This window comes from Equus asinus, chromosome 2, assembly GCF_041296235.1.
Source record: "Equus asinus isolate D_3611 breed Donkey chromosome 2, EquAss-T2T_v2, whole genome shotgun sequence".
Taxonomy (NCBI): domain Eukaryota; kingdom Metazoa; phylum Chordata; class Mammalia; order Perissodactyla; family Equidae; genus Equus; species Equus asinus.
The window spans coordinates 17978272-17998534 of NC_091791.1; the positions used below are offsets into that span (position 1 = coordinate 17978272).

Below are 20263 nucleotides of genomic sequence, written 5' to 3' on the forward strand. Positions count from 1 at the left end.
GGTGAGAGTAGAGAGAGTTATCAGCCAGTGACGGCATACTTGGCCCTGCCCATATTACCATAGTCTGTACCTATTCCTTACCCCACAGTAGATAAATCACGATTCTTTCTTAAGCAGAGACCATTGCTGAGTTTCCCTCTAAAAACAAAGAGCTGCCACTACCACCAGAAACAAGAGCAACAGAGAGATTCCTGTGCCTTTGGGACAATCCACCTTTTTAAAGAAAATATTTTCCTTTGGGGCCTAAGGTTGCCTTTAAAATATTTCTTCCTTTTCCTCCCCTCTGTCTCTCACAGAATCACAATTTCCTAAGGAATATTTTAAAGGAAGGAGGTAGGTGGGATAAACGCTCATGAAACTTCTTCTAGGCCTTTCTCACTTTTTTGGGGGCCAGCAGCCTGTGGGTTGGGAGATGATGTTCATTTGTGATAAAGTTTGAGACTAGGAGAAAGCAAGCCAATGGTCCTTTGACAAAGACCAATTTTATGTCCTTGTTTTAATCTTTAATCTGGTTGCCATATGTTGTTTCTGCAGGATTAGTTAATTAGAAGGCGTTATTTTCAGAACAAGCTGGACTAGCACTGGCAATATGCCAGAAAATGAGAAAAAAATAAGTAAACGTCAACTGCAGAAATGTCTGGAAAAATGCTTAATAATTTTTTTATTAATAAAAATTTTAAAAAATTAATCTGGACTGGAAAGAGAACATAGATTTTACTTCAAATTCATGAGCATTTAACCCCCAAGAAACAAATATTCGCAATTCTTTCAAAGAACATAGTTCAAGATCCACTGGGAATAATAACAATGGTGCCTATGGGATTGGGCAGCTGTAGAGCAACTGAATTTTTCACGTAAAATTTTAACAAGTAAGCAAGTAATAGCCAACTAGAATTCAACATTGCCTTGTTATTACTTTTTAAATAGTAAATATTCCCAGAGAGTTCATTTAAATAGTTACTGTATTAATTTCCCAAGGCTGCTGTCCAAAGCACCAGGAACATGGTGGCTTGAAAAACATCTTCTTCTCTCACAGTTCTGGAGGCTGTAAATCCAAACTCAAGGTGTTGACAGGGCCATGCTCCCTCGGAGGTTCCAGAGAAAGAGCTGTTCCATTCCTCTCTCCATGGCTTCTGGTGGCTTCTGGGAATCCTTGCTATTCTTTAGCTTGTAGATGCATCGTTCCAATCTCTGCCTCTGTCTTTACATGGCCTTCTTGTCTCTTGCGTGTCTGTGTTTAAATTTCCCTTTTCCTATAAGGACACCAGTCATTGGATTAGGACTACCCTAATATATCATGACCTCATCTTAATTAATAACATCTGCAAAGACCCTATTTCCAAATAAGATCATATTTTGAGGTTCCAGGCGGACATGAATTTGGGAGGGACACTATGCAACCTAGTACAGCTATCATTTCACTGGCTCAGTCTCTCCATCCATAAAATGGGAATCATATTGGTTGTTCATGTTTGGTTTTAGTGCAATGGATACATTATTAATCATTTTCCAACAAGACTCATTCTTTGAGTCTTACTCCCGAGATCTTGTAAGATCGGAAGCCAAACTTCTACTGGAATTACTTTTATATAATCTGAAAATCGTTAAGCAAGGAATCTTTTTTCATGTAACCTCTTCAAACTAGTGTTTCCTAGAACATACCTTGGGAGACATCAGTTTAATAATTTGATCTGTGTATCAAGTAAAAATAATAAAACTAGAGACGTAAGTCCTGTGGTCTGAATGTTGGTGTCCCCCCACCCCCTCCAAATTCATGTTTAACCTCCAAGATGTTGGTATTAAGAGGTGGAGCCTTTGGGAGGTGCTTAGGTCCTGAGGGTGAAGCCGTCATAAATGGGATGAATGCCTTATAAATGAGAACCGGAGAGCTAGCTCCCCGCTTCCACCATGTGAGGGCACAGCAAGAAGTCGGCAGTCTGCAACAGAGAAGAGGCCCTTCACCAGAACCCCACCATGTTGACGCCCTGATCTTGGACTTCCAGCCTCCAGAACTGGGAGAAATAGATTTATGTTGTTTGTAAGCTACCCAGTCTATGATATTTTGTTATAGCAGCCTGAGTGGACTAAGAAAGTGAAATTCTTGTCTTTAAGTCCTAATCCTTCACACACACACACACACACACTTTGAACGATTGAATGCCAGGTGAGTTTTTGGCTTCAGTGGGGCTGTTTTAGAATTTCTACAATTGCTGGTTAACATTTTCATTAGTGATTGTATAAAAACCTTTCTTTGACAACATTAAAAGATTCACGATGACTTTGGAGATGGCTACAACTGACAATCATAAAGGAAAGAAAACTCTCATGAATACAAGGCAGGGAATGACGGTCCTTGCTTAGAGCACAACACAGGAGGATATGGGAGAGGAGGTTGACTTCTGGGACAACAGTGTGAGGAGCTCTGCTGATCTGCTGCCCAACAAAACTAGTTAGAATTATAAAAAGCAACCATTTAAAGCCTCTGGAAATAGTCCTAAGGGCAAACAATTAATGAAGAAAAATTTACAAAAAGTTGGTAAAAAGTTGAGAATCTATGGTATTTGAAACAAGCCTGTGCTCTCCTGCATCTCTCCAGCTCGACAAGGTGAAGACTCCACTCCAGACCGCTGCCAAGCACACAGGCCTGTCTCACCCCCAGCCCCCTTTCTTCCTTGGAGGAGCAGGACTTAGTGTTTCCCACTCCCAGCTACCTGTCTCTGGGACTTAGTCCTGGACAATTGTGGTCAAGGATGGGGCCTCTCTTATTCTGCCCAGCCCTCGCTCATGGGATGGAGGCTCTACCTTGGATAAAGTGCACTGAGAACACTGGGGCCCCAATTGTCCTTGCCCTGGTTCATAAGGCGGTGGTTCCATGCCAGAAGAGGCAAGCCAAGAGGACTTCATGCTGCTGCCCCCTGACCTTGCGCTGAGCACTCAGCTTCTGGAGCAGGAATGTCACTCAGGGAGAAGCTTGCCATTATGCCATTGCAAATCCCAGGGCCCTGGTTCAGAGACTTTGCATGGGAGAGATGGGGAGGAGTGGGTCTTAAAGCAGTTAGGTCCTACTCTCTTCCCAAAGCAACTGATTTCATTTACACCAGAGTGAAAAAGTTAAAATATAGAGGCACTCTCAATAACAGTGGAGGTTGTGGTTAAAGGCAATTGAGAGGTGATTCATAGATGTAATGGACAGCCTACACTAAAAAGATATGGCCCAGACTGTAGGCTGGCCAGTTTGCAGGAGAGAACTAAGGAGTGAGACAGCTGGGGAGAAGCCCTCCTGAGGTCAGAACAAATACCAAACACTGACCTCAGAAACTAATCCTTCAAAGGAGCCACAATTAGACTGAGTTCATTCGCAGAGCAATTTATGCCTCAGTACACTGTTAAAAACAATTGAGCAATCAGCTGGAAATTAGTAGAGTTTAACAGTTGGGTGTGGTGAGGGAAAGAGAAGAGACCCCTACCAATGCCACAGTCATCCCGGGGTGAAGGTAGGCATAGCCAAAGGAAGAGCAACATCAGAGGCTTAAGGTGTGCTTTATGTTAACATAATGCTAGCACAATGTGTTATGTATGGGGAGGAGAGACTTCAATAAAATAATTGAGCCAGTCACTAGAATTAAACAAGCAATAACAATAACAAATGGAGTGTCAGTATCCAGAGTTGCGACAATATGTTGTCTAAAATGTGCAGTTTCCAAAAAAAAAACTTATGAGGCATGAAATGAAACAGGCAAGTATGACCCATACACTGGGGAGAAAGCAGGCAAGAAAAAGCAGCAGAAACTGCCTGGGAGAGCGATAGAAAAAGACTTCAAAATAGCCACTAAATATATTCACAGAACTAAACGAAAACATTTTTAAAGAAGTAAAGGAAGGTATGAAGACAATGTCGAGTTAAATAGAGAACATCAATGACGAAATAAAAACTATAAAAAAGAAGCAAATGGAAGTTCTGGCAAAAATATAATAATTGAAATTTTAAAATTCACTAAATCAAGAGAATGAGACAACAAGCCATAGATTGGGAGAAAATATTTGCAAAAGACATATCTGATAAAGAACTATTATCTAAAAACTCAGCAATAAGCAAATGAGGAACCTGATTTTAAAAAGGGCAGAAGACCTGAATAGACACCTCACCAAAAAAGATTTACTGATGGCAAATAAGCATATGAAAAGATGCTCATCGTCACATGTCATCAGGGAAATGCAAATTAAAACAACGAGACACCACTACACACCTATTAGAATGGCCAAAGTTTAAAACACTAACACCACCAAATGCTGATGAAGATATGGACCAACAGGAATTCTCATTTATTGTTGGTGGGAATGCAAAGTGGTATACAGACACTTTGAAAGACAATTTGGCAGTTTCTCACAAAACTAAATGTACTCTTACCATACAATCCAGCAATTGTACTCCATGGTATTTGCCCAAATGAGTTGAAACCTTATGTCCACACAAAAACCTGCACAGAGATGTTTGTAGCAGCTTTATTCATAATTTCCAAAACTAAAAGCAACCAAGATGCTCTTCAGTAGGTGAATGGATAAATAAACTATGTTACATCCAGACAATGAAATATTATTTGGTGCTAAAAGAAATGAGGTATCAAACCATGAAAAGAAACAGAAAAATCTTAACTACATACTGCTAGATGAAACAAATCAATCTGAAAAGGGTACATATTGTGTGACTCTAACAATTTGACATTCTAGAAAAGTGAAAACCACGGAGACAGTGAGAAGATCAGGAATTGCCAAGGGTTAGGCAAGAGGGAAGGATGAATAGGCAGAACACACAGGATTTTTAGGTCAGTGAAACTATTCTGTATGATACTCTAATGGTGGATATATATCATTATACATTTATCAACTCATAGGATGTACAACACCAAGAGTGAACCCTAGTGTAAGCTATGGACTTTGAGTGATCATCATCACTCAATGTGTCAATGTGGGTTCACAGATTGTAACAAATGTACCACTCTGGTGCAGGATGTTGATAATAGGGGAGGCTGTGCATGTGTGGGGGCAAGAGATATTTGGGAACTCTCTGTACTTCCTGCTCAATTTTGCCACGATGCTAAAACTCTGAAAAATAAAGTCTATTAAAACATTTACTAGAGGCCTTAACAGTAGGCTTGAACTAGCAGAAGAAAGAATTAGTGAACTTGAAGATAAGTCAATAGAAATTATGCCCGCTGACGAACAGAGAACAAAAGGAAGGAAGAAAAATGAACAGAGCCTCAGAGACATGGGGGACACCAAGAAGACATCAATATACACATAATAGGCGTACTGGAAGGAGAGGAGAGAGAGAAAGGAGCAGAAAAAATAACCCAATAAGTAAAAAACTTCCTAAATTTATCAAAAAACAATAACCTACACATCCAGGAAATTCAACGAACTCCAAATAGGATAAATGCAAAGAGACCCATGAATAGACACATCATGGTAAAAATGAGGGAAGTTGAAGATAAGAGAAAAATCTTGAAAGCAGCAAGAGAAAATGACTTGTCACATACGAGCAATTCCAATGTCTCAGCAGAAACAATGGAGACCAGAGGCAGTGGAATAACATATTCAAAGTGCTCAAAGACAAAAACCGTCAATCCGACAGAGTTAGTAGGTCCCACAAGTTAAAGGGCAGGGCCCATAACAAGACTGACCTCATGTCAGATCAGCTGGCTACAAGCCTGGGGAGTTCTCATGACCTCCCTCTGTGAATTCACCAGAAAAATTCACAGAACTCAGGAAAACCCTATATTTACAGCCAAATGAAGAGACTTGTCAGGTGAGGTCTGGGTGGATCCCAAAACACAGAGCTTCTGTGCCTTCTCCTCGTGGAGTCAACATGTGCTGCCCTCCTGGCACATTGATGTGTTCACCAATCAGAAAGCTCCATCAATTGTGTCCAGAGTTTTTATTAGGATTTCATTACGTAAGCATGATTTGTTGAACATTGACCACGCGATTGAACTCTGTCTCCAGCCCTGCTCTTCCCGCCCCTCCCTGGAGGTCAGGAGGTCACATTGATATCATGTGGCTCAAAGCTCCAGCCCTCTAATTACCTTGGTCCTTCCAGCATGACCAACCCCCATCCTGAGCTACCTAGGGGGTCAGGGTGAGTCACCTCATTAACATAAACTTAGTTGATCCAAGGGGCTCATAAATAACAAAGACTTCATCACTCAGGAAATTCCAAGGGTTTTAGAAGCTCCATGCCAGGAACCTTGGGCAAAGACCTGACAAATTCCTTATTAGACAACTATCATGGCATGTCATTCTTTTTACATATTGCTAGATTCAGTTTGTTAGTATTTTTTATTAGGGATTTTTGTATCTGTATTCATAAGAAACATTGGTTTGTAGTTTTCTTGTGATGTCTTCGTCTTGTTTTGGTATCAGGCTCATAGAACGGGAAGTGTTCTCCTGGTTTTTGGAAGAGTTTTGTGAAGAATTGGTATTAATTCCTCTTTCAACATTTGGTAGAATTTATCCGTGAAGCCATCTGTTCTTGGGAATTTTTTGTGGGAAGTTTTTAAATTACTAATTCAATCTATTTATTTTTATAGATCTCTTAAGATTTTCTATTTCTTCTTGAGTCAATTTCAGTCATTTTTGTCTTTATGGAAATTGGTCCATTTTATCTACGTTAAATTATTCATATTACTCATTCATAATCCTTTTTATTTCTGTAATGTCAGTAGTAATGTTCCCTCTTTCATTTCTGCTTCTCTGCATCTTGTTCTGGAGATGAGAGTGGGGATAACACCTTGCTATTTTGGAGTGACACCCATTCTTTGTGAGCAGGGCACCAGGTGGGGGCAGTGGCCTTGGTCTTGGCTAGCGTCTCCTGCTATGGGAGTCTGCCCTGTGGGTGAGCTGGGGTGAGGGCGTCCAGGGCCTCAGTATTTGCAGCTCGCCCTGCCTGGGGTGGAGCTTCCACTATATGCGTGGGGCTGGGTGAAAGAAGGGACCCTCTGACCTCTTGGCTGCACTGACCTGGGATTTAGCCTTTTAAACACAGAGGTGGGAGCAGGTGCCAGGATGCTTGCAGCCTGCCCTCCTGGGGAACCAGTGTAGCCCCGGGACTGGCGGGGAGGGAGTCCAAGCTTCCTGGCCACACTCACCTGGAGTGGAGCTTCTGTCCTACTGATCCTGGGCAGGGGGAGCGAGGGAGTGCATCATGGCTCTCGTGCCACAGATTCTCCAGGTTTTAGTAGATTTTCTTGAAAGAATGTTTGTTCATGTGCTTTATGCTTTTGGGACAATTTACAGAGATTTTAGATGGATATTTATAAATAATTTTCATCAGTTACGGTTGTTCACTGGAAGGAGTGTCCTCAGAGCTCCTCATGTGACATTCTGGAAGCATCTAATCTAACCTAAACATCTACTCCGGAAGCCGAATGTCCGGCATTGGCTATCCTTTCCACAGAAGGTGTTGTTTAATTCCTGGCTTTTTAACTTCAGGTGGCTGTGAACAGTTCAGGGAGGGCTGAGAGAAAATGGGAGACTGAGAAAGAGAACCTAGGAGGCATATAAGTGGGGAATTAATATTGAATTGAGGGGGCCGACCCGGTGGCGCAGCGCTTAAGTTCGCACATTCCGCTTCTCGGAGGCCCGGGGTTCGCTGGTTTGGATCCTGGATGTGGACATGGCACGGCTTGGCAAAAGCCATGCTGTGGTAGGCGCCCCATGTATAAAGTAGAGGAAGATGGGCACAGATGTTAACTCAGGGCCAGTCTTCCTCAGCAAAAAGAGGAAGATTGGCAGTAGTTAGCTCAGGGCTAGTCTTCCTCAAAAAAAAAAAAAAAAAGTTGGTAATATTGAATTGAAGAAAATGTTAAAATATAAAATGATTAACTTTGAAAAGAGAAGGTTACGGTTATAAAGAGCTAGTATACAGGTGCATTGAGCAACAAACCAGTGGAATGCTTACAATGCAGAGCAAGGTACATAGATGAGACACAAGGAGTAATCTCTTTGCAAGGTTTTAACAGTAGCATGTACTGCCCATAAACATTGCAGAATAACGTTTTAGAACGGGCTAGATCCTTATCTTTAGATGGTTGATCTCAAATGCAGCTCTCCGTCACCTCATTCATTATGATGGAATTTGCAGAGGCATTTCATTAACGCAAATTATCCAAATAACTTCAGGGCTGTACCTTTCCCCTACAATACCGAACTACAGCAAAACACCCAAGAATCTTTTAAAGTTTGTAATAGCGAGGTGCAAGGAAACCAAATAAGGTTCTGGGCCACGCGGGTGCTTAGTTTGTTCCTCCTCCAGAAAGTTAAACAAATCAAAGCAGCTGTCTTTTTTCTCCTTGGCTTTCTGCAAAGCGGGTGAGGTGTGTTACAGCCCATAGACCGGGCACGGGGTAAACAGCCTCATTCGATCCCAATGCTTGAATTCTTAGGGCATGCCGGCTTCCTGAACAGGGGCAGGCTATTGTTTTTGTCCTTCCCAGGATGGGGAGATAAACTACGCTTCAAATATTTATCCTCCTTAGCTTGCTTACTCTGATAAGGGACTTGCTTGTGTGCCACTTCAAACAAAATGCCAAATATAGAACAGTTTTAATTGAAAGAGATAGATATTATTTAATGAGATGCCTCTTTTCCAATGAAAATCTTAAAAATATTAGGGGAAATGAATGCTGTCGTGTGTTGGCAAGGTTTGGCCTTTCTTAGGGCTCCTCCTCCTTTTCGAATGGCAGTTCAGTAATTTCTTCAATAACAGGAAGAAGTAACAACAGATACAGTGATATCTGTCAGCTTGTCCCAGCAACGAAACTAAAGTATGCTGGACACAGACTTAAAGCATAATTTGCAAAGTATGATTAAAGTTACTGCTCATTTAAGCTGTTTTCTACAATTAACTAGAATCTGACTTTTGGGTCAAAAAGGGGAAGCTAGAAGCTACAACTGGTCAAATGCACACATACTACTAAATCATATATGTGTATGCCACAATTTTTATATATATATAGTGATAGAAAATGATCAATGTGTGTATATATATATATACAAACACACACATATACTAAGACAAGAATTTTTTTCACATTAAGGAGTATTATAAAGTCCTAAGACAAAAGGATTTATAAAATTCTAAGGAATAGCATAGTTTAAAGGTTATAGAGAGATGTTTAAGCTAAAAAGCTGAACCCTACCTGAAAAGACAGTCCACTGAAGGTGCTTTGATAAATAGCAAAATGAAGTACGATACTCATTAATGTGAAAAAAATTCTTATCTTAGTTTCACTGAAAACTGATGACTTAAAAACTGATTTGAAGCAATCCTGTTTATTTATTTTAAGAGCTTTATACCCCTCTTGGGAAATAATCGCCAGCACTGACAGCACTGGGTGCTGATGAGGCCTCACTTCACATACTGAAAGGCGATTTTTGGATCGCAGGAGTCTGAAAATACATTTGCCTGTCATTTCACTTATCCAAGTTCCTTAGTATATCTGTGCCTTAGCTGCTGACGAGATAAGAGTTGAAGACAAAATATCAATGTCTAGATGCATTCCACGTGTGATAAGAAAAATCACATAGTAAAGAGCAATATATTCTTTGGAAAGCTGTTACAGTCAAGGTTATAAATCTGAAAAATAGCACAATTACTGCATGTTGGATAGCCCATGAGTTTTTATGAACCCTCATTTTAATGGAGTTTAAAAATATCCAAAGTTTTGTTTTTTTATTTTTTAAAGATTGGCACCTGAACTAACAACTGTTGCCAATCTTCTTTTTTTTTCTTCTGCTTTTTCTCCCAAAGCCCCCAGTACATAGTTGTATATTCTTCGTTGTGGGTCCTTCTAGTTGTGGCGTGTGGGATGCTGCCTCAGTGTGGTTTGATGAGCAGTACCATGTCCACGTCCAAGATTGGAACCAATGAAACACTGGGCCGCCTGCAGGGAGCGTGCAAACTTAACCACTCGGCCACGGGGCCAGCCCCTAATTTTTTTTTTTTTTTTAAGATTTTATTTTTTTCCTTTTTCTCCCAAAGCCCCCTGGTACTTAGTTGTGCATTTTCTAGTTGTGGGTCCTTCTAGTTGTGTTATGTGGGATGCCGCCTCAGCATGGCTTGATGAGTGGTGCCATGTTTGCACCCAGGATTCGAACTGGTGAAACCCTAGGCCACCGAAGCAGAGTGTGCGAACCAACAACTAGGCCATTGGGCCGGCCCCCTGTGTGTCTTTAAATGTAGCAATATTTCAGTTGGTTCAGTTGGTTTCACTCTAAAAAATATCATCTTAAAAAGTCCTAAGGCATAAGTAACAAATTATTATTATTTTGAAGTAAAATGAAACAAATAGATTTTTCCATATATATTCAAAATCACAGAACCTTAGAATGGCTCAGAACTGAGGTCACCTGCTTTCCCACCTACTATGATAAAGACTTAGATGAACTCTCCTATAGCCTCTGGTGAAGCCATTCACAGGCAGAGAACTCAGAGCTTTCCATGGCATGAATGACTCAACGTTTGGAGCATTTACTAGTTGTTAGTCACTGGGCTAAGTGCTTCTCTAACATTATCATAAAATAATTCTGTGAGGTATTAATATCCAGCTTTGCAGATGAGGAAATTGAATTTTATGGAGGTGAAGTAATTCACTCAAGGCTATTCTGTTGTTAAGTGATAGTGTCAGGTCAGCTGGCACAAAGTTGGTGTTTTAGACCTGACACTGTGCTGTGTGACAAACTTACTCTCATTTTACAGGATTTTCTTCACATATTTTAAGATAACTGTCATAGGCTTTTTTCCCCAGCAACAAACATTTATTTATTCAATGTTTCTCATATTACTTCTCATTTCTCATCTGGTTACCTTGTCCAGGATGCACACAAAGCAAGCAATATGATTGCGGGAAACAGAAGTAAACTTTTTTTTGCAAAGATTCGCCATGAGCTAACATCTGTTGCCAATCTCCTTCTCTTTTTTTTTTTCCCCCTCCCCGAAGCCCCAGTACATAATAGTATATTCTAGTTGTAAGTCCTTCTAGTTCCTCTGTGTGAGATGCCACCACAGCATGGCTACTGATACATGAGCGGTGTGGTTCTGTGCCCGGGAACTGAACCTGGGCCACCAAAGCAGAGCGCACTGAATTTTAACCACCGGGCCATCAGGACTGGCACCAAAAGTAATCTTTTTACTGTTTTAGTTTGCTCTAAAAAATCACAATACTAATTCGTAAAAAGTCAAACAAAACAAAAATATATAGGGTAAATAAATACTAGTCCCTCCCTATCTCCTGTATTCAACTCTATTATTTTTTATTTCTATTTATTTATTTTTTTCCTTTTTCTCCCCAAAGCCCCCCGGTACATAGTTGTGTAGTCTTCGTTGTGGGTCCTTCTAGTTGTGGCATGTGGGACGCTGCCTCAGCGTGGTTTGATGAGCAGTGCCATGTCCGCACCCAGGATTCCAACCAACGAAACACTGGGCCGCCTGCAGCGGAGCGCACGAACTTAACCACTCGGCCACGGGGCCAGCCCCTATTCAACTCTATTTTATAGTTATTAGGAGTTTGCTATTAGGAGTTCTTCCATTTACTTATTTCTCTTTTTTTCTCCACCTATGCAGGCAGTCTCTGCTTTGAGCAATGCTGATGTGCCCAATTTCATTTACTATGGTTTAATTAACACCGGTGCCCCACAGCAGGATTCCGATTTCAGTTACCACTGTCTATTATTAACCGTGAGAAACTACCTGAGTACGGCCTTCACTGTTAGCTCTTCAGTCCACAAATCACCACGGAATAACAGACGTGTCCCACGGGCAGTGACCAAGAAGGTCACTTCTTTCAGAGTCTGTTGGTGGCTGGTCACTGCATGTTATTCAGTTCATGCTCGGACAGCAAAGTGTGTAGTTGTTTTGCCTTCTTGTTTCCTAGTGACAAAGCCAGGTGACAGTTTACAAAAATGGATAATCAAAAGAGGGAATTGGCCTAAAAGACAAAAAGTACAGCAAAGAAATGAAAAATAGAAACAGTGGAAGTGAAATTTGAATCGAATGTAAGTGGAGTTCCAGAGGAAATGGCTGACGTGGGAATGCTGGTGGTCACTGTCTGCTAGACTCTTAGTTATGCAGCCAGAGAAACTTACTGAGGGTGGACTTCTCGACATAAACGAGGAAAGGGGCTGCGATGAAAAGGATGATGATGTCCTAGAGGATGTGACTCTGGCAAAAAACCTTCACATGAAAGGAACTCTTGGAGATATAGCACAACATTGAAAGCACAATGACTAAAATGTCGGTAGCTGATCCAAACTTAGAAAGGAGTATGACAATTTGCCGGGACAGAGAAAAGATTCTTGCTCTGTACCATAAATTTTATGATGAGAAAGTAAGCACTGTTCAAATACTGTTGGTAAGTTTTATTACAAAGAAATAAAAACTTTCTCAATATTTATAATGTTTTAAATTACATTGTGCTAAATAAATTTTAGCTTTATTTTTTTCATTTTCCCATATATTTACATTTGACACTAAGAGTTTTTAATGTTTTAACAAACATTTTTAAAGGTCATGGAACAAGCATATTCTCCCCCATTGCTTATTAAGTTTGCTTTGCAAAGGCTCAGCTTGCATGATCATTTTTATGGTCTTGACCACCCGGGATCTAAACTGGCGAACCCTAGGCCACCAAAGTGGAATGTACGAAATTAATCACTACGGCACCAGGCTGGCCCCAAGATTTCCTTCTTTTTTATGGCTGAATAATATTCCATTGTATGTATATATACCACATTTTCTTTATCCACTCATCCGTCAATGGACACTTTGGTTGTTTCCATGTCTTGGCTATTGTAAATAATGCTGCCTTGAACATGGGGTTGCACATATGTTTTCAAGTTTTTTTTTTTTTTTTTTGAGGAAGATTAGCCCTGAGCTAACATCTGCTAATCCTCCTCTTTTTGCTGAGGAAGACTGGCCCTGAGCTAACATCCATGCCCATCTTCCTCTAGTTTATATGTGGGATGCCTACCACAGCATGGCTTGCCACGCGGTGCCACGTCTGCACCCGGGATCCAAACTGGCAAAGTCTGGGCTGCCGAAATGGAACGTGCGAACTTAACCTCTGCGCCACCGGGCCGGCCCCTCAAGTTAGTATTTTTATTTGCTTTTGGTAAATACCCAAAAGTGGGATTGCTGAATCATACGGTAGTTCTATTTTTTAATATTTTGAGGAAACTCCATACTGTTTTCCATAATGGTTGCATCAACAGTGCACAAGTGTTCCCTTTTCTCCACATTCTTGCCAACACTTGTTATTTTTTGCCTTTTTGATAGTATATATAGTTTTTAAAAAACAAAAATAGGATATTTACATTAATTCTGAAACGTTTTTTGGCTAACATGGGTACGAATAGGTGTCTAAAATTCTTTTTAATGGCTGCATAACATTCTATTGTATGGATGGATCATTAACTTAATTTTCCTCTACTGATGGACATTTAGGTTGTTTCCAGCTTTTCACTCTTATAATGCTGACATGCTTTTGTGCACATATGCAAGTATTCTAATGAATCAATTTCTGTAAGTGCAACCACTGGGTGAAAATGTTTATGCATTTAAAATTTTGATAGATATTGCCAAATAGCCCTTGAAAGAGATGTACAATTTATATTCTTTCAAACAGTTACAAAAGTGTCTATTTCCATGTGCCCTCGCCAGGACTTCTTAAATATTGCCAATTTCATGGGCAAAAAGTCAAATCTATCAGCAAATCCTATGGGTTTTACCTCTAAAGTGTGTCACTTCTATCTACTTCTCCCATACTAGCCCAATTCATAATTAGCTCTTTATTACTTGGACTAATTAAACAATAGCTTCCTAGTTGCTTCCACTCTCCGTGCCCCATTCCTCATAATCCATTTTTCACATAGTGCCATAGTGCTCTTTTAAAACATAGATTACATGATTTCTTTTTTAAAACTCCTCACTGGCTTCTAGTTGAACTTTGAGAAATCAGAACCCTATCACTCAAAATTTGGCTGCCTTCTACCCTCTGAGGTTATCTCCATCCTCCTGGCACCCATTCAGTGCAGCAAGTTTGTACCTGCCTCATTGCCTTTTGTTTCTTAATGGAATGCAGGTGCACGAAATTGTATTATCTGTGATCCTTGGTTCTTAACACTTAATAAAAACTCCTGAAACCCCTGCCCAACACAAAGGCTAGGATCTCGATGAAAACTCACATCTAATCTCCTCATCTCATCTCCTGCTCCCTCCCATCCAAGGTAACCACTATTCTTAATCTGGTAGTTATTTCCTTGTTTTTCTTTTTTGACATAATTTTATCTTATGTATTCCTAAAGTACATTTAGTTGTTTAAAATTCTATGGAAAGGGTATCAGCTGAGTGGAATCTTTTGGGGACACCCCCCCCCCCCCCCGCCCCCGGCCGACCCTGGTTTGATCTTCTCTTCTGACAATGGTTATTTCTAAGTTTTTGCTATTATGACATGGCTGCTGTGAACTCTCTAGAATATGAATCTTGGAATATAGCACTCTTGTATATATGCCTATGAGTGGAATCATTGGGTCCTAATACCCAAAAACAGGTCCATCCATGTATGAAGCATTGGCATGTGGCAAAGGAAGCAGGTCATTTTAATGAGGAAATACCTTTCAATAAATGGAGGCAGAAAACATGTTTATTCATGTAAATCAACAATGCTGGATTCCTATCTCATACATATACAAAAATCAACTCAAGGTGGATTAAGGACTTAATGTCAGAAAACTCGAAACAAAACCTAAAAACTTTAAAATTCTTCGTAGAAGATGAGTTAATATCTTTTATTGCTTGGTGTAGGAAAATATTTTTTAAGTGGGACACAAAAACATTAACTTTAAAAAGAAAAAATTGACTATATTAAATTTATTAACCTTTTCTCAACAAAAGACGCCTTAAAGAAAATGAAAAGGTAATTTATGTACTTGGAGAAAGTACTTGCAATCAAGAATAGAGAAAGAATGTTTACAAGTTAGTAAGTGCACAGACAACAGAAAAATGGGCAAAAGACATGAATAGGCATTTTTTTTTTTCTACAGAAGAGGAAACATGTATGGCTAATAACGTTCCACTTCACTGGAGGTCATGATGTAAATCAACACCGCCATGAGATATCTGACATTTGGATGGCAAAGACTCGTCTGTCAATCCAGTATTGGACAGAATGTGCATCCAGCGGCTCTCACATACTCTGCCCTGAATGTAAATTGGTAGAACCACTTTGGGAAACAGTGGCCTAGTGGCCTATGCACTTTTTGCTGGTGGGTGTGTGATTACCTCCTTTTCATCATTCAAGTTCCATGTGAGGCCTTGACTCTCCTATTTGCCTTGTTATAGCAATGAGCCTTTTTTACTTATTCATTCTTGTCTCTCCTCTCAACTACAACGCAAGCTCTGGAGTAAGAGCTTGGATAATTTATCACCGGACCTAGAACAGAGCATAAAAGAGGTGCTCAATAAATAGCTGAATGAATGGACTTGCATTTCTTGATTTAGTGGGATGGAACATCTTTTCACTACTGTATCTCTTCTATGAATTGTATGCCTATATTCTTTGCCTATTTTCCAATTGGGATAGCTTTCTCTTTTTGACCTACAGGAGCTCCTCACATATTATACGAATTCTATGTTCATTTTAAGTTTCGTAAATATTTTCTTTCAGTTTTTCGTTTCTGTTCTCATTTGTTATATAGATGCTCAAAATGTTTAAGTAGTCATTCATATCAGTCTTTCCCATTTTGCTTTTGGGTTTTAGGTCATTCTCAGAAATGCCATCCCCAAATCCAACAATGCATTCTCCTTTATTTCTTCTGGCACTTGTATTTTTTATGTTGTCATTAATTCCTTTCAAATTCTGTGTATAGTGTCAAGTAGAGATCCATTTTCTTCTTTCTAAATGTTCCCAACATCATTAACCAAGTAGATCATCTTTTCCAAATGTATTAAAAAATTCTATTGTAATTATGATAGCATGATTTTATTTGAATTATTTGCTTGCAGTTTTTTTCTTTTTTAACGATTGTCACCTGAGCTAACATCTGTTGCCAATCTTTTTTTCTTCTTCTTCTCCCCACAGCCCCCCAGTACCTAGTTGAATATTCTAGTTGTAGCTCCTTCTGGTTGTGCTATGAGGGATGCCGCCTCAGCATGGCCTGGTGAGTGATGTCATGTCCACGCCCAGCGAAACCCTGGGCTGCCGAAGCAGAGAGTGCAAACTTAACCACTCGGCCATGGGGCCAGCCCCCAGAGCTATTTTTAAAACTAAGTATTATGCTCCTTATTTCCCCAGCAGTTCAAATAAAAAATTGTGACTTACAAATTTCTAAGCAGTTAAAATTATCTAAAACAGAAAGCATATTAAAAACAGAAACATGGTTTTAGAGAGAAAATATTTAATCTATTTTGTGAAAAAATGTACAAAGCTTTAGGAAAGAGGCATTAGGTTTCAGTGTACAGTATAAACACATTCCTTCTATAATCACATGTATTACACTTCTTTTGAGTTGGTAATGAAGGCCATTGCACATTCATTCCAAACGATCTGATGTTAACACATGCACTTGAAAAAGTCACTGAAAATAGTCTTGAAATGAATGTAGAAATAGTGTTGTATAAAAATATATTAATCTGTCTACAAGAAACAATTAAAAAATGCAGACCAAGTAAATTCTTTTAGAACTAGACCATGTCTGGAAATATCAATATATGAACTTGTAAATTGGATTTTCATTGCATTTTTTATCTTTGGAGAAAAAAAACAAATGTCATCAATCCTTTGCAATGACAGAGATGAAGTCAGCACAGCAGACCAACTCTGTTCTCAGAAATAAAGTCACGACTTTATCCACACAAAAGATGAGAGCCTAAAATCTGACAAATTTATGAAACGTTACAATTTGAAAGTGATTATATATACCTCTATCTCAATCACACAGCAAACTTTTATTTGTCCACAATCTACATGTAAAGTAATGACAGCAAAGAAAACATTTCTAAACTGGCTCTCAATACATCTTAACAGTGAGAATTTCAAACTTTTTTTAATTAACCTATGTAAAATATAATAGGCATACTGCAAAGTAGAGAGAAATTAATTTTAAAGTCACATAGGGTACTGTTCTCCTTTGGAAACTGAGATATTAATAGGAATTCTAGAAAAAAAAATTCACCACAAAATTACATGTTTTTTGTATAGCCATCATTCCTCACTGAAACTTCCACAGAAAGTACTGTTTCTAAAGAGAGGGAAGCCTATGGTGTGGAGAGGAACAGGAGCACGTGTTCTACAGGCAGATGTGGACGATGCCCACCACAGACATGCATGGACAGGACGTTCCAACTCTTCAGGAACAACAATGTGTGTGTTTCGAATCGTGTAATGAACACAACAGCAGCCCATCCTGTACATGCTTGCACAACGAATATGTTTATGGTGGGACTGAGAACAATGACTACAATCTCTAAAAATAGAAGACAGATACATGGCAGAGTCCTACATTTTCAGAAAGGCTCGTGTCTATTTTTATCCTTCATTACCATAATTTATCAACTGATGTTTTGCCCTATATACTTGAATATATATTTTTCATGAACATAGCACATAAAGAATCATAAAAATACTGTTGAAACTGGGCACATTTAAATCTGAGGGCTGATTTTTTTCTTTACTTCTTAGTATTATGAGGTCTCATTTCACTTTATTTCAAATGTAAATATGTAATCAAGTGTAGTAAAAGCAAAAGGTAATAAATTCTGTTTGTCCATCTAACGCAGTTTCAAATTTTCAACATTAAAAAAATCGGACTATTTTGCTTAACCCTGTACCAGCGGACAACAGCAGGTCTACAGGTTGCGGCTTAAAGGGGAAGCAATTCATAGGAGGCCCTGACAGTTAGGAAATGCTCTGGATGCTGCGGTTGCTCGGCCGGCTGTGTGCTTGTTGAGTGCTTTTTAGTACACCGTTGCTGGCACGGGCTGGGAAGGCTCTGGAAATACCTGTGATTCTTTCCTTTTGGTTGTGGGGCTTTCAACAGAACAAAACATCCTTTGGTACACTCGAGAGTGACATGCCAGGGAAGAAGAGGGACACACCAGACAATGAATAAATATAACTAGGCAAAGATTCCACAAGTCTCTAGGGTTTTCACTTGCCAACTCTAACCTCTGAAAATAATTAAACCACATCAGCACCATAAGACACAGACTGGGTGCAGTCAGAAGAGCTGACCAGCGCCGCCTCCCGTTCCACCTCACCCAGGTTCTCCGTGCTCAGTGAAAGCTGGAGGCAGCCAGTCTAACTGGCCGGCTACCACGGGCAAGGACCATGGTTTGCTGGTCTTGGATTATACATGGGCGGATTAGTCAAGTCTCTAACTTTCAATATCATTCTTTATACTACTCTGTTGCAAGGAGACAGGAAACAAGCAAACTTTTAATTATTCAGGACAAAACAGTGATTTAGGATTAGCATGAATTCTTCATTTAAATAAACTATGTATGTGCCACAGGAGGAGAAAAAGGGGCAAATCTTAGTGATTAACAGTGAATTCTACTTCTGAAGTACGACATTATTACCTTTTTTAAGTTGATGTACATTTCCTTATGGATTTCAGGAAGGGGATTTTATAACAAATCCTAATAATATTATTTAAGTTAGCAAACTATTTAACAACGAAAAGATGTCTAGATTCCTGTACCTGGATGATCGTGAATCATAATCAGTAGTATGTAGCATTTCACTTCACTCCTTTTAATAGCATCTAAAGCCGGAACAATAGGCTGACCCGGTGAGAACATTACAATAGATTGCACAGATTTAGGTTGCTGTGGAGGTCTACATACCTTAGTGTTATTTATGAACTAAGCAGAGGACGTTGTGTGTTAACAGATTGGCCAAATATTATGTTTCTAGAGCTCACTTTGGTTATTAAAAGAAAATTTTCTTAACTATGAATAAGCTTTTCAGGGTCTGAGACAGTCCTGTGCTAAGAATTCAGTTACACTTTATGACAAGGTCTTATAATTACCTTTTGAAGACCAATTAAAAATAGCAGTGTTGGAACTAACACTGAAAAGCTATTTAATTCTTTATTAAATCCATCTGCCAAGAAAAACTCCGGATAATATCTGAATTTAACAAAGAATGTTACATAAAATCTTTTGGGAAACAACAATTATACAGACTGTTCCAAGCCCTGAAGGATAAGCGTATATAATGAAAAGTCAAAGGCTAATATAATTAAATGGATTTAATTTAAACTTTAAAAACAATCATCACTAGGACTTTTTTGGTTCTTTGAATAGTTACTATATATAACTATGAAAGATTTATGTTTTGAAAACTGTACTTTGAGAGGCTATGCAGCATGGCGGTTGAGTGGACTCATCCAGGCTTGGCCACTTCCTAAATGCGTGATCTTGATTATGTCGCTGTGACTGCTTATAACTTAACTTTGTGTCTCAGTTTCCTCATCAGGGAAATAAGAAAAAATAGTAACTCCCTCATAAGGCGGTTGTGAGGATTAAATAGTTACTACATACAAAACACTCAGGAAAGTGCCAGGCACATAGGAAGCAGTCAATAAATCTGGTTATTATTCTTATCCCTTTATTTAAATACTGCAAAGGCTTAATAAGAAAGCAGTCACAAAGTGAAGAAGTCTCTTAATTCCACGGTTTGTTTTCTCTCCACATCTAGGAGTAGAGCTAGGAATTAGGAGACCTGTGTTCAAATAAAAGACCCGCCACTCACTGTTCACCCTTCAGTCATCAACAAAATGGGCTGAGTACAGCTGCTCGTCCCAGGCGCCGCCCAGCATCAGGCGCTCTGGGAGCTCAGATCTTGGGATTTGCCACCAACATCCTAAAGCTGTTTCCTCATCTGTAAAATGGACAGAACATCTACTTGTCTGATTCATAAGGTTACTTCGAAGTTCATATGAGGCAAAATGCATAAAGGCACTGGGAAGATGTTGTGAAGCACCATCAGAGTACGGGATAGGCATGTGATTCAGGGGGAGTATGTCTCGACCCTCTCAAAGGAAGTTTATTACTCACAGGTCCAGAAGGCCTTTTAAAAAAATTAATAAAACTGTAAGTATGCTTCTTTATAAATAATATCCTTTATAAAATAGTAATATGCTTTATTATAAAATTGTATTTCTTGTTTTGAATCCCAACTCTGTGGAGAGCATTAACATAGCAAAT

At 39.4% G+C, this 20263-nt stretch overlaps 1 long non-coding RNA gene across 2 annotated transcripts in view; it reads left to right on the forward strand.

Moving 5' to 3' along the window:
* LOC139040032 (uncharacterized) overlaps nucleotides 1–16023 on the forward strand; it is a 127587-nt gene extending 111564 nt beyond the window's left edge. The window contains exon 3 of one of the 2 annotated variants that reach the window (XR_011493722.1): nucleotides 11621–16023. This is a non-coding gene — a long non-coding RNA (uncharacterized lncRNA). The remainder of the gene's footprint in view (nucleotides 1–11620) is intronic. The other variant, XR_011493721.1, reaches the window with a different exon arrangement.
* Nucleotides 16024–20263: the final 4240 nt, after the last annotated feature.